At 34.9% G+C, this 15,411-nt stretch overlaps 1 protein-coding gene across 27 annotated transcripts in view; it reads left to right on the plus strand.

The window, feature by feature from the left end:
- Positions 1-15,411, plus strand: part of Fxr1 (FMR1 autosomal homolog 1) — an 877,806-nt gene that overhangs the window by 617,642 nt on the left and 244,753 nt on the right. Inside the window, exon 22 of one of the 27 annotated variants that reach the window (XM_087186580.1) lies at positions 13,695-13,824. The exons of the other annotated variants lie outside the window; for them this stretch is intronic. The gene's annotated coding sequence lies outside the window, so the exon portion shown is untranslated. The remainder of the gene's footprint in view (positions 1-13,694; positions 13,825-15,411) is intronic. 27 annotated transcript variants of the gene reach the window in all.

Below are 15,411 nucleotides of genomic sequence, written 5' to 3' on the forward strand. Positions count from 1 at the left end.
ATGCTTTGTTTGGTTACTTTAAAAGTAAGGACATTTGACACTTGAAATATTTGGATTTTTTTCTTTTCCTAGAAAATAGCAAGGTTTAGGAGCACTGATCCATGCTTCTACCTGACAGTTGGTAAGAACTAAGCAGTTGATGACTCTTTTACACTGAGTCCTTTTTGCCACAGTCCCTACTGGCCCTTCCTATCTTAGATGCAGCCTCAGTGCCTACCTGAATCCCTTTGTAGGCTTTTGAGTAATCAATCCCTGCTGAACTAAGCATTATTCTAGGTCACATTATTTATCTTGGTAATCCTTAAAAATATTCAATGAGACATATGTGTATAGCATTATTCACATATTAAAGACAAGGAAATCAAAACCTGGGAAATGAGGTAATTTGCAGTTGTTCATGTACAAGTAGACTGTCATACCTATCTTTAAATAATACTTAAAGGGTTAGAAAAGTTTAGATCCGTCATTCCCAGACTTGGCTGCCTGTTGGAATCACTGGAGAAGCTTACCAGTGTTTGTGCCCCATCCCAGGCCACATAAATCAGAATCCTCTGAGGTGGATCAAGGCATGCATATTTTTTAGTTTCTCAGTTGATTTTAATGTGCAGTCAAAAGATGCAAACCACTAGTTTAGGTATCAAAAGATAAGATAATTTCCAATTTGTCTTTAATTCTTCTTTTTTTCTTTTTTAAATTTCTCATTAGTACATGTTTGCAGTATATCATATTTACATTCCTTGTGTGGAATCAGTACATGTACATGACACATCTTTATTCTTTTTCTGTCCCCTGCCCCTTCCCCTCCTCCCTTTCCATCTCCTGATCCCCTTCCCATTTGAGAAAGATCTATCTCCCTACTTCCTATTATCTAATCTTTTATTTTGCTCTTTATTATAATTTGAGTTTCTCAAATTATGCAATATTTAGGCTTGTGTGCCTGATTTATTTCATTTAACATTGTGTTCTCAAGGTGCATCTGTTTTCCTCTAAATGGCTCAAGTTTCTCTTTCTTTATGGCAGAGTAGAACTCCACTGTATATAAATAACAAATTTTCTTGATCCGTTCATCTGTTGAGGGACATATAGGTTTGCTTCCAAGATTTAGCTATTACTAAATGTGGTAATGTAAACATGGAAACACACACACACACACAATCAGACATTTGGCATAAGAAAAGAAAGTGCACTTACTTGTTTTACTTCTGAAAGTGTAAGTATGTTGTATAAGAGAAACATTAACAAATTTCCTAAACTGAGTTTGAACTGACCCAATTCTAAATGGAGTTTCCCTAGCCCCATTTGTTAATGCACTGAAACAAAGCACATATTTAAATTCTGGTGCCTATTTGCTATGGGTATCAGGTGTCTTTTCATAGCTAAATCTTAACTTTGTACATCTAAGTTCCAGCCAGGCCTCTGATTACATTGATAAATTAAGGGTCAGCATAGTGAGCAAAGATTATGTTTTCTGATGCCTTAGGCCTGCTTTAAGTGCTACACCCAAAACCTAGTTTGATCAATCAGTCAGAAAGAGTGAAATTAGAATTGATTACTTTTTAAAAATAAGAAATCTTTCTCACTTAACTGGTCAAATTATTGCAGATGTACTGGTTTGCATTGTAGCCCATCTATAACATTACTGCATTATTATATTTAATTACATTGTTGGGAAAATTCAATGTAATTTTTCAGTGGATCAATTCACATATACTGGGTCTGGAGAGAAGGGAGGATGAAAGTAGAAAATGTAATTATTTACTCACGGAAAAATGTGGCATAATTTTTGCTTTAAAATAAACTCCATGCATCATAGATGAGTATTTGTTTTAAAGGCCTCGTTCAGTTAGAAAAAAATGTACAAATTACTTCCCTCCTTGGGAATATGTCTTTACTAATAAGTGTACTGGAAATGATCCTACCTTAAAGTGGGCTTTGATAGAAAAAGTAGCACCATCTAAAATTAGAACATTTACTTTAGACATGATTTATTAGGATGCATCATTAAATTATGAAGATGAAGTAGGAAGTGAGGTTTAAGATTGCAACATTCTCTATTTTTGTGAATATATCACTGGATAGTAAATTTCAGAATCTGTATATTCATCCAAATTTAGAAGCTAAATAAGAACTGGAATTTGCTAATTAAGGCTACGGCAATGTGGAGGCCTCAAAAAACTGTTTTCAACAGGTATGTGTTAAATACTTATGTATATGTGCCAACTCCACACAAGGACAGATTGATGGATGGTAAGTACACAGACCTACAGTATATAAGCATGTGTGTACAAAGCATATATACATATATTAAATGTAGATATATAATACTAATAAATACAATAAAGATTTTATATTCATGTTGTAATATCAAATTCCATGTGGTGACATAAATGTTAGAACCAAGTTGAATGTAAATTAAAAAAATCAATTCAGACTAACCTGAACAATACATGGGATTTATTAGCTAGCATAACCATGCAGTCCAGGGGAGCAGACCTGGCTTTGTTCAGTAACAAATGCTATCATCAAAGGTCCATCTTGGCTTCTTTCTCAGGCTGTCTCCACTTTGGCATGAAGATGGGGCTGCACCCACTCCCACAACAGCCCATCGTGACAGTGTAGCAGCCCCTCTGAAAAGAATTGTTCTTTTCTCAGTAACTCTTAGAGAAGCCCAGGCAGGACCCTGATTGGCCTGGCTTTGGTCACCTGCTTGCCCGACCAATCACTGTGGCCTAAGGGATAGGGGCCTCTGATTGCCCAGGCCTAGGTCCTGTGTCTACCTTGAGACTGCGTGGGAGTGAGAGGGCCAGAGGTACTCTGCCTCCCCAGACCATGTGAAGAGGGTTCTGTGCTGGGAAAGTTCTGTCACCGGGAGCATATCGGGAAGGGCAGTGGCCACAGAAAAATGTCACATGTTCAGCTCCAACATAAAGCCCATTTTTATCTGGCCCCGGCCTACCAGTGTAGGCTGATCAGCTCTCTTTCCCCATAAATACTTTCACTTCAGCCAAACACAATTATTACAGTTTCCTGACTTTGATAATGCTTTTTGACTGAATTGATGAGCAAATTTGTCAGTAAATATTCTTCTATATGGAAGAGTATACGGAAACGTGGGGCCCCTGGGTTACCGAAAATTCCAAGTGACTTAAAGATAATGTTGTTCCTAAGTGATCTTTATTATTCCATAGAATGTTGAATAAATATGAAAGTGAGCTCTTTAATCATTACTTTATATAATGAGAGTACTGTTTATCTAAATCTGTGTCTTCTCTTCCAAAAATCAAGGTAGGAATCCCACTGTTTTAGCAGCTTTCAAAGCACTTACTATGATGTTCTGTACTTTGCGTTTAGCAAGTTTCTGAATTGAAATAATAGGTCGTTCTATTTGTTAGGTAGGGCACTTCCTGCTTTCCCAACATGGCTATTTTCCTTTAATTTAAGCAGCTATCAAATGCTATAATTTCCATGTGCATGTTTGATGAAGAGACTCTGCCCTATGTATAAACATTTTGACCTGACAGTGGTTGTCCAGAACAGCCTGCATAATAAAAAATGTGTTCCCTGCTTCCTAGATTGAAGTTAATCCCTGGAGTGTTTTAGAAATTAGAGTCCAGGGGTGATAAAGCTCCTAGTTTCACAGATTGGCCTTTATTATTTTCAGGCAGATTGGTTTAACCCATTTTTTAAAAAATTGTATAGGGATTTTTCAAAAGAAGTAAGAGTACCTACCAATTAAAATGTATTCTGTGAACTTCTTTTCTTTAAATGTGGGTCAAATCTCCCATATATGCTACTATTAATAAATCACATTAGTATAGTAGTTTATAGTCTAAGTTACTTTCAAGTTTATAAATTTCATAATATTTATAATTTATGTAAAAAAAAAACTTGAGGTTTTTAATTGACAGCAAGTGTATGGTGAATCAACAAGTGGTTAGCTGCCAAGAAACTTGATGCAATTTCAGAGTACATTAGTAGAAACAAGTGTGTGGACAGAGGAGGTGCTAACTTCTTAGAAGTCTATACCAGTTAGAACACATCAGGGATACTATACCCCGCTCTGGGCTTCATCAAGTTCTAAGAAGGCATTGATTATCACTTCTTTGCCTTTTGCCTAAGATCAAGTGTAGAAGGACATTGACTGACAAGGCTGAATCACATGAGAAAGATCTGAGAGACCTGAAGATCTTTGTTCTTAAAAAAATTAATTGAAATAGTAGCAATAGGCTTTTAAATATTAATAGGGCTATCATAAAGAAGTAAGACCTTTTCTCATCCAAGCCAAAACCTACCTATTTCCATTCTGTATTTTTTAAGGTCCTAACAAAAATACTATTTTCAAATGATGATGATTTACTTGTCACTGGAAGGGATAATTCAAAGTCTGTGTGATCATCTATTAGGATACCAGATCCACCATCTATAAACCACGCAACTTTCGAAAAGTTAAATTATATCTCTGAGGCTCTGCTCTTCAAAATGGATTTTTAAAGTTGTTTTAAACATTAAATAAGATAATATAAGCCAAGCCATCAGCATTTTGTCTACTCATAGTATTTTGCTTCATGAAAAGAAGCATTATTATCTGAGTTGTTCAAGAAAAACTTCTTAAGGGAATGGAATTAATATGTGAAAATGAAAAAAAGGAAACAAAGTCTTTGTAAATAGTCAGGGATGGAGGGGTTGAAGGGAGGGCAGGGGAAGGGGGAACAAATAAGAACCAAGAGAGTATGTAAAGGTGCATATTTCCAAAGATGAATGTCATTGTATTGTATAACTAAAATGTACCAAAAAAAGAATATACAGTAAAAAAAAATCATTCCTAAAAGAAAAAAGAAAAACTTCTTAAATCATGTAAAACTAAGAAAGAAGCATGATAGTACCAAGCTTTAATTCCCTAAACCCTCTTCACACCCAAAGATTGACAGAGATTAGTGTGGAAAACTATCTACAATCATGTTGTACAATGATTGATTTTGATTTAACAAGTCTCTCATCTTTAATTTTAAGCCTTAGCTTTAAAATTACCATTTTTAAATAACCAAAAATTCTTATTGAATACCCTCCTGAGTTCATGGAATGTCACCAAGTACTATTTTTAAGCACATGGGCAATAGAATTACTCAAGAGGAGGTGGCACAGGTGGAAGAGGAGGATTGTTGAGTCAAGCAAAAGGCCACTTGCAGTTTATGATATACATTATGCATAAGAAATAACTTTGGACACTTAAAGTAAAATATATGGGACAAGAATGTAATAAGCAGCTCAAAAGCAGCATAGAATTGATAGAAACTTGGTTGCATTCAAATTACAAGCATGTAGTAAGCACTATGTAAGACTGAAGAAAAAAAGCTGAATCTAGGAAATACAGAGAAAATGATCTCTGCCCTGAAGATTTTGTACAGTGTAGTCTGAGATATAGAAATATACAGAAATCATTTTAAACCACATGCTGTGGGAAGATACAGTAGGAAGTAGCTGCTGCAGGTTAAGGAAGTCAGGACAGTTTTGCAGAAGTGCTATTGCATGGTACTGGTCCTACCTTACTCTAAGTAGTAAAGGGATGGCAAGCATCCAAGACCTTGGGAATTCTGGTAGTGTACGTAATGAGAGATAGAGAAGAGTCAGTCTTTCATGGATGGCAACCTGTACAGAATGGTTTGGGTGTAGGAGGTTCTGGAGAAGAAAGAGGCAGGAGGTGAGCCCTAAAAGGCAAGGGAGGAGAGGGTCAGATGGTAAGAAGTGGGAAACCATGCAGACATACTGAATAAGGAAAGGATTTCTGGGGAAATTCCACAAAAACATAGTCATTATTTGTCATCCCAGAAATGTTGCTGAACTTATGTTGACAATTGGTAGAGGTCTCAGACTGAGAAGATGACAGAAGCTATATAAATATGTAGAAAATAATACTTTTTAAATAAAGAAGAAATAGTTAAAAGTTATCCTTTAATGGCATTTAGTGGGATTTTATTTTGAAGTTTAAAACATAAATGTTTTTGTCAAACTCAACAGGTAGCTAAAGTACTTCTTAAATTTTTTTAATTCTTTACTTAGGTGAAATTCATTTCAACAGTGAATGTGGTATCATTTAGGATCCCAAAGAAGGAAAAGATGAATAGTTTAATTGCGGTTGAGAAATTATCCTATTTTCTTATAACTATGTAGTGAGAATAATTCTTTTGGTCTTTTGGTTCAGTCTGATGGTCTCAGCTCAACATTTGTTGAGTATGTATGTGTAACTCAAATGGAGCAAATTTGAAAGACATCAATAACCTAAAAGTGATGAAAGGAAACTTTCTGTTTGGACAGTTGTCCTTTGAAAGTTAATACAACTGTGACCTGATATGAAATACCTTCTAAGAAAGAATCAAGAAACTATCTGAGAGAAAGAGAAAAAGAGAGAGGGAGCTCTGTTGTTAAAAGGCAAGCATTGTAACAGCATGTTTTCATGCTGGAAATGAAAAATGGCTCCCAAAGAGCTGGACTGAGGTTCTGAAATGACTGGAATGTGACTTCCAGAATGTCAGGGGCAGTGTGACAAGCAGGTGGGGCATGGCCAGTATGTGGTTGAGACTTCAGCAGAACCTAAACAGACTTTCTCTCCATGTTACATGACTCAGACAGGATGTTTGAGACCTGTCCTGGAGTAGGTTGGAGGCCTGGAAGGAAGAAAAAGAAGAAAAAGTCACGTTTTTGTTTTTGTTGTTGTTGTTGTTCTTGTTGTTTTTCTATCCCTAGGGTCTTTACATTAAGCTCTTTTTTTTTAATCTTTTATTTTGAGACAAAGTCTTGTTAAGTTTCTGTATTGCCCAGGCTGGGCTCAAACTTGTGATCCTGTCCTTACTTAACCTCTCAGAGTTCTGAGATTACAGAAATGTGCCACCATTTCCCACTGAGAAAGTAGAGTCTTGAGAAGGGTGTCTGTGTGCACACGTGTGTGTGTGTGTGTGTGTGTGTAGAAATGGCATGTGGAAGAAGCACAGAAATATGTGTTTGATAAGGTGTGCTAATCAAGTGCTGGCCTGTACGGGAAAGAACCTATGGTCTCACCATCAGTCATCTCAAGGAAAGATGAAACAGTAGATGAGAGGTTAGAGAATAATGATAGCTACTTTTATGGAGAAATGTATGACCGGAGAAAGTGGAAGTCCTCTTGCACCCCATGCCAGACTAAATGCCTCAATGAAGAACAGTGATCAATTTACAACACTGCCTCCCCAGAAACCTTCCATGCCCCAACCCATCCCACCCCAGGCTTATGGAAGGAAGCTCAGATTGCCCCACCTAGCATTCAAAGTGTTCCATGGTCTGGCTTCGATTTTCTCTATAACTTTACCTGTTAGTGCCAACTTTCACTCCCTCTATGCTCCAGTCAAAATGATGATACACTGGAGACATCCTGCCTTTTGCTCTCTCCCTCTTGTACACAGACTATTTTCTCTACCTGGAAGTTTCTGCATCCTCATTATTGGATATCTACACTCAACTCTCCTTCAAATCCCCATCTCCATGACCGTGTAGTCTACAAAGCTTAATTTGATTTTTTTCTCTGCTGCAAATAATTTCCCCATTCTCAACATCTTCGTACTCCTCTTAATACTCTTTCAATCCAATATAATCAGTATTGATGGCATACAATGAAATACTCTAGAAATATAATTACATACATGTGCACATGCAAACTAGGCACTGTTCTAGCATTTTAGACATATTAACTTATTTAATCCTTTCAATAATTTAATAACTTTTTCTGGAAAATAGACGTTAAAAGAAAAGGATATTTTTTTCCACCATTAACTTTATTGGTACATTTTAGGTATAAAATACAGTTACATTCATCATTGGGATCCTGTACCATTACATGAGTCTCTTGGTTCTTATTTTTTTCCCCTTCCCTTGCCCTCCCTTCACCCCCTCCACCCTTCCCTATTTGCAAAGACCTTGTTTCCATTTTTTTTCCTCTTTTCATATTTTTTCCTTTCCCTTTTTTCCCTTCCCCTACCCCTCCCACTTCCCCTGCTCTTTTAGACCTTTTCTTCCTGTTACACAATATCAGTTATACATTTTTTAAATTACTATATCAAGATCTAGGAGACATTACCACAGATTTTACAGAATTTAAAGGATATAGAAAGCATATTTCAAAAATCTTTTTTGAAATAAATTTGACAACTTCTAAGAAGTAACTTGGAAGACAAATTAATGAAACTAACTCTAGAGGAAATATAAAATTTGAATAGTACCTATTAAAGAAAGTCTATTCCTAACTTGAAAACCTACTTATATGACAACAGCAGGCTCATAAACATTTTAACTGATAAATTATGTCAAACAATTAAAGCAGAAAAAAGAAGGAACACTACTCCCCTCATTTTAAGAACTCAACATTGTGCTAATCCTAAAACTGGATAAAGATAATACAAGAAAAAAGTATGAACATAGATAGAGATTTGTTTAACAAAACAAACTCATAGAAGTCAGATCTGGCAGTATATAGAAAGTGGTTTTGTTATAGGGATGGCAGCATTGGTTCAACATTGGAAGATCCACCCCCAAAAGTCATCATTTTAACAGAGGAAAGGAAAAAGCCATATGATCCTGTCAGTAGTTGGAGAAAAAGTATTGGACTAAATTCTACAGCTGTTCATGGTAAAAGCTATCAGGAGACTAGAAATAGAACAAAACCTTCTCAACAGATTAAAGACATGTACTCCATACTTCCAGTGAGAACACCTTATATGAATGGAGAAGATACAATGCTTTCTCCTTCAGGTGGGGAACAAGGGCAGATATGCTTACTCTTTATCTGTCCATTAAACTTTGAAACCTAGGCCCCACCAAAATAGTCTGGCAATAAAATGACACAACTAGGATAGGATTGGCATGGCAGAAGCAAAATCTTTATATGTAGATGAAATGATCATCTACAGAGAAAATACTAAGAAATCTCTAGGAGCCCCTAGAACTTGTACTTGAATTTAGCAGGATTAGAAAACACAAGGCATAGATAAAAATTCAGGTCTGTGTATACTTGCTATAAATGAAGAATTATATATTGAAATTTAAAAGTTATGTAGGAGTACAAAGGACCTAGGAAAGTTAAAAACAAAAACAGTGTTGGAAGACATTTAGTACCTAATTTTAAGACTTCTTCTAAAGCTACAGTAATCAAGGCAGTGTTGGTGTAAGGAAAGACATATAGATCATTGGAATAAAACAGAGAATCTAGAAATAGAACCACACATATATAGTCCACTGAGTTTTGAAAGATTATTTAACATTAGCATTTTATAGAATATAAACTCAATTCAAGAGCCGAGGAAGAGACAGTGTTTTCAGCAAACGGCACTAGAACACCTGGTATCTGTATATAAAAAATTAATCTCAACTCCTTTTTTTCCATACATGAAAATAACTTGAAGGGATCTATTAACCTAAATAAGAAAGCCTAAAAGTATAAAACTTTAAGAAGAAATTATAAGGGAAAATATTTATGAATTTAGAGTAGGCAAGAACTACCTAGGATACAAAAAACATGATGTATAAAAGGAAAACATTGATAAGTGAGATTCCATCAAAATTTAGAACTTTAAATGACATCATTAAAATGAAAAGTAGTCCTTAAACAGACCCTATTTACAATGCATATAACCTATGAGCAGAATATATAAAGAATTCTTAGAGCTCATTAATAGACAACCCAATTAAAATGTAGACATAAGAAGATGATAAATAGCCAGTATAGCACAAGGAATGGTGTGCAACTCTAGAATCAGAAAAATACTAATCAGTACAATAATAAGATTGAATTATACACTCATTAGGGAGATGAAGTTAAAAGTTTTAAAAGCCTTGTCATGACTTTTTCTTTTTGTTGAATTCTCCCCCTTTGCGTTTAATTTGTCATGCCCAATGGATTCATTCTGCTGGGTTTCCTGGGGTTGTGATCCTCATTGTCTTTTCCTAGGGTATTGTCTAAAATTTTTTGGAGTGCTGGTTTGGTATTCATGAAGTTCCTGAGGTGCTCTTTATCAAGAAAGTATCTTCTTTCTCCATCCATTTTGAAAGATAGTTTTGCAGGGTACATCAATCTGGGTTGGAGGCTGTTTTCCTTTAGGGCTTGAAATACATCACTCCAAGCTCTTCTTGCCTTGAGTGTTTGCATTGAGAAGTCTGCTATGATTCTGATGGGCTTTCCTTTGTATGTGATTTGTTTCTTTTCTCTCACTGCTTTATTCTTCTGTTAGATTTCTGGACTCCTAACTATTATATGCCTATGTGTAGATTTTTTTTTTATTAAAGCTAGCTGGAGTCCTATATGCCTCACTTATCTGTATGTCAAGTTCTGTTCCCCTCCTTGGGAAGTTTTCTGCCATCACTTCTGTGAAGAGTTTTTTTATGTCATCTGCACTCTCTCCTCTTTCTTCATTGACTCCAATCAGTCTTATGTTATTCTTCTTTGCATCGTCTAGCAGCTGCTAGATTGATTTCTCATGTTCCCTTACAATTTTAAAGCAATTTTTCTTTTCCTCCTCACTAACTGCAATCTCATCTTCTATATGTGAAATTCTATTCTCACATTGGTTCCTTCTGCTGCACAGACTTTTGGTGGAGTTTTTAATCTCTTGGAAATCTGTTTGTATCTGTTTTATGGATTCCATTTGTTTTCTATGTTGGGATTCCATCATGTTCCTCAGATCCTCTATTTTTTTATCTGTGTCCTCTCTAGATTTATTAATCATGTCTTGCACCATGAGCAAAATCTTTGCTGTTATCTGAGTAGTTATTTCTGATTTCATTTTTCCCAGATCCTCTTTTGTTGCCAGTTCAAAGAGTCCAGGTGGTTGAGTATCAGAATGTTCCATCTCGTTTCCCTTTGGGGTTGCTGGAGGTGATCTGGAACTCTGTTTCTGAGACTTTTTTATGTGTCTTCTCATTTCCATTGGGGGGGGGTGTTGCTTCTGATGCCCACACGACTCACCTTCTCTGCCCTAGGAGCTTGGGATGGCAGCAGGTGAGCTTCCTTCTGGGTACTGGGACTGGCTTAGCTTCTCTGCCCTAGGAGCTTGGCATGGCAGCGGGGGAGCTTCCTTCCGGGTGCTGGGACCAGCTGAGCCTCTCTGCCCTAGGAACCTGGGATGGAGGCAGGGAGCTTCCTTCCAGGTGCTGGGCCCGGCTCTACAACTTTTGATATGTAACATTTCCATCGTTATTCTGTTCAAATATTTTCTAGTTTCTAGAATGACTTTTTTCTTTGACCTTGCATATTTAGAAGTTTTATTTTTTAACTTCTAAACTTTGAAAATTTTTAGTATTTTGTTGTTGCCAAGAAAATTCTCTGAATTGTTTTATTCTTTTGGAATTTCCTGTGACTTGTCTTATAATATAATATGGACCAAATCAAGTAATCTTTCAATTGTACTTACTTAAAAAGAAAGAAATTTGAAGATGGAATGTCCAGCTTGTTAATTGTGTTGTTCAAGCATTTCGTATTTGTGTTGCTTTTTTACTTGCTTGTTCTATCAATTATTTTAAAAGATGTGTGAAAATCTTTTATCATGACTGTGAATTTTTCTCTATCTTCCTTTAATCTGAGAAATTTTGCTTTATAAATTTTGAATTGTGTCATTAGGTACATACAAAGTTTAAAACATTTATTGTTATGAAATGGATATATCTACTGCTGTCTTATTTCCTAGTTTTGTATGCCTGAGAATGGCTTCAGTTCTAAGACATATTCAGAGTATAGAATTCTAGGTTGACAGTTATATTCTTTCTTTGCCCTTAAAAACACAATTACTTTATGTTTTTGCTTTCATTGTTTTTGTTTTGTTTTGTTTTGAGAAAACAGCTGCCTTATTTTTTCTTCTTTGAAAGTAATGTTTGTTTTCTTTCTACCTCTAAGATTTTCTCTTTGACTTTAGTTTTTATTTTTTTTTAACATTATGTGCTTGGGAGTGGTGTGTGGCATTTTTCATGCTTCTTTAAAATGTGGCTTGATATCTTTCAAGTCATTATTTGTTATCCCTTCAAATGTTGCCTCTTTCCTACTCCCTCTCTACTCTCTCTTCTACAAATAAATCCAGTATGTCTTTTATACTCTTTTGTGTAATACCCATTCTTTCATCCCATATGCTTGTGTGATGTTTTTTCCTTGAACTGTCTTTCACAACATGAGTTCTTTCTTAAACTATGTCTAATCTGGTATTAAACCCAGTTACTGTATTTTTATTGCTCATTTATTTATTCATATATGTCTGTTTGTTTTATTTATTTATTCTATAATTCTGTAATTTTATTTCTACAATTTATTTCTATGATTTTTCATTCTTTCATTTGATTCTTTTTTACAGTTTTCAATTCTGCTTTGGAATTCTGAATCCTGCCTTTCAATTCCTTGGATATTTAAAATATAGTACTTTAAAATTTATATTGAGGCCATACTCTTTTTTTTTTTGTACTGGGGATCAAACTCAGAACCTGGCACTTGTGAGGCAGGCAGTAGAACCACTGAGCTAAATCCCCGGCCCTGGTACCATACTCTTAAGTGAAATAAATAGGACAAATGTGTAAATACCGAATAGTTTCCCTGGTATGAAAAACTAAAAGTGTAAATAAGGATCAAAATGCATAATTGATATTGTGAAATAGGAAGAGAAGGTCTAAAGGAGTAGGGGAAGTGGGAGGGGTAGGGGAAAGGAAAGAAGGGAAAAGAAAAAATGTGAGAAAAAGAAACAAATGGAAACAAAGGCTTTGTAAATAAGGAAGGGTGGAGGGCGTGAAGGGAGGGCAGGGGAATGGAGAAAAACTAAGAACCAAGATACATCATGTAAAGGTACAAGAACCCAATGATGAATCTAACCTTATTGTATGCCTAAAATGTACCAATAAACTTAATGGGAAAAAATTATATCTGATAACTTCATTATCCATATCACCTATGTGTTTATTTCTAGTATCTACTTTTTCCTTTTTTTAATTTTTATTTATCATATCTTATCATCTACCGTGTTATTTTTAAAGTATTTTGCTGCTTTGGGTCATATTTTTCTACTTTTGTTTCAGGCAGAAAACTAGACTAGGACTATATTTCCAATCTCAGATTATCTTAATCCAACTAGGAAATGAATTTATTCCAAACTTGACTTTAATCCCTGCAAAGGTCAGTGTATTTCTAGATTAACTTTTCTCCCATAACACTTATCTTCTAGTCCATGAACCAAAACCTTAGGTGATTACTAAGGCCTTGCCTTCTGAGTGGTTCTCTGAGCCCTCAAGCTTTAAGTAGCTTCTCACCCTTTTGCACTGTTTTAGAGTTGGCAAACGTGTTGAGGGGGAAGCCACAAAAATGTTTGATTTGATTCTCTAGGTTCTTCCTTTTTCTAGATATTAGGACCCACAAACATTCACTATTTGAAGAGCTTTTTAACTTTTTTGGTTTTGGTACATTTAAAAAGTACATTTTGTCTTGTTTAACCAGCTCTCAACAAAAAGATTGGTCTTAAACAGCTTAGATCATCATTGTAAAAAGTGTAAATTCCCATTATCTCTTGCCAATTATAATCACACTTGCTTCTTAACTGTATTTCCTGCTTCCACCCTTGCCCCACTTCTGTTATTCATAACTTAGCAGTTAGAGTGAGCCCTTTCTTGTATCACATCATGTCGTTCTTTTGTTCCAAATCTTTTAGTGGTTTCCTATCTTGCTAAATAAAAAGAAAGAAAGAAAGAAAGAAATGCTGAAAAAAAACTCTCCACGATTGACAAGGGATGGCATGATTTGGCCCATTGGACAAAACAGATGCATCAGAAAAAAACCTGGTAAGACACAATTGAATTTCAACTAAAAGTCATATAATAGAGATATAGTAGTGATATGATACTGATAAAGAGTCACATTAGATAACAAAAGGAACAATTCCTCAGAAAAATAACATCCATGAACCTATGTGTGCCTAGCATCATGGCTTCAAAATATTTCAAGTAAAACTTACAGATGACAAGTAAAAATTGACAGATACACATTCCTCGAGTGATATTTTAACACATTTCTTCCAGAAATGTATACATTAAGAAGACAAAACACTAACAATAATAGAAAAGATTTGAATGCCAAATATAAATTTGATCTAACAGATACATAGAAGTTTTAGCACACAATAACTAAAATAATGTTTGAAAGCATTGAACATTTATAAAAATTGTCCATATACTAGGACACAAATCAAATATTAAATATTTTCATAAAATGGGTATTTTACATGTCTCTGACCATATAAATTTAATTTATAAATTAATTTATAAATTTAATTTAAGTTAGAAGGCAATAAAAATACTTTTTTAAAAAGTATTTTAAAAAACCTTAAAATATACCCCTGAATATTTAAGGACTAAATTACCTATAAATATCAAAATATTTTGAAACTACAATTTCTAAAAATATATTAACAGATCAAGAAGCTAGATAAAGAACAATAGAAGAAATCTAATAATGAAACAACAAAAGAAATATCAGTAATAATGTTAATTAGCTTGAACATTTCACAATATCCATTTCAATCAGCATGTGTACAATTTAAATATACACCAATTTTTATTTGTTACTTATACCCTAATATAGCTGTGAAGGGGACAAATACCAGTATTAAGAACAAACATCCACGAAATAAAAAACAAAAACATTAGCAAGAATTGATAAAACCAAAACCTGCTAGATAGATAAACAGATGAGAGCCAGAGAGATAACATAGCCATAAATAACATTTGGAATGAAAAGGGAGTCATAATTAGAGATATGGCTTGTTCTTAAAATAGATACTAGAAACAATTTTAAGCTGACTTTATTGAAAACTTAGATGAAGCAGAAATTTTTCTCAACAATATAAATCACTAAATTGATTCATGAAGAGAAAGTCTTAATAAATTAATGACCATGAAAGAAATATACATAAAATTTCCTATTTCTGTCTCAGGGCAGAAAAAAAGATAAAGGAAAGAGAAGAAAAGAAAGTAACAGGCAGAATGAGGAGAATAAGAGAGAGAACAATTGCATGGACTACTTTTTCAAATCTTTAATAAATAATCTTTATTCTGTACAAACTGTTTTAAAAATAGAAAATGAGGGAAAGCTACCTGTATCAACTGGAATCTAGGCAGTAAGCAGAAACTATGCAATAGGAAAGTGTATGTAAAGGAGTATTAACACTTACACAGAATTAACTGCTAGAGAAAATGAAAAATATTTCTAAAGACTACCCTAGGGCTGAAGGAGAGTACCCAAGGAAGGAACACACTTGAAAGGGAGTGTAAGGGACCTGCCCAAGAATGGGGTCCCGACCTCAATGGAATGATGCAGCAGCACTGGATGGAGAACAGGATTGCTGGGCTGGTCTGGGCCACAGCTGGTTC

The sequence above is a fragment of the Heterocephalus glaber genome, unplaced genomic scaffold (genome assembly GCF_053883595.1).
Source record: "Heterocephalus glaber isolate CG9 unplaced genomic scaffold, H.glaber_assembly_v1.0 deba00001504, whole genome shotgun sequence".
Lineage (NCBI taxonomy): Eukaryota > Metazoa > Chordata > Mammalia > Rodentia > Bathyergidae > Heterocephalus > Heterocephalus glaber.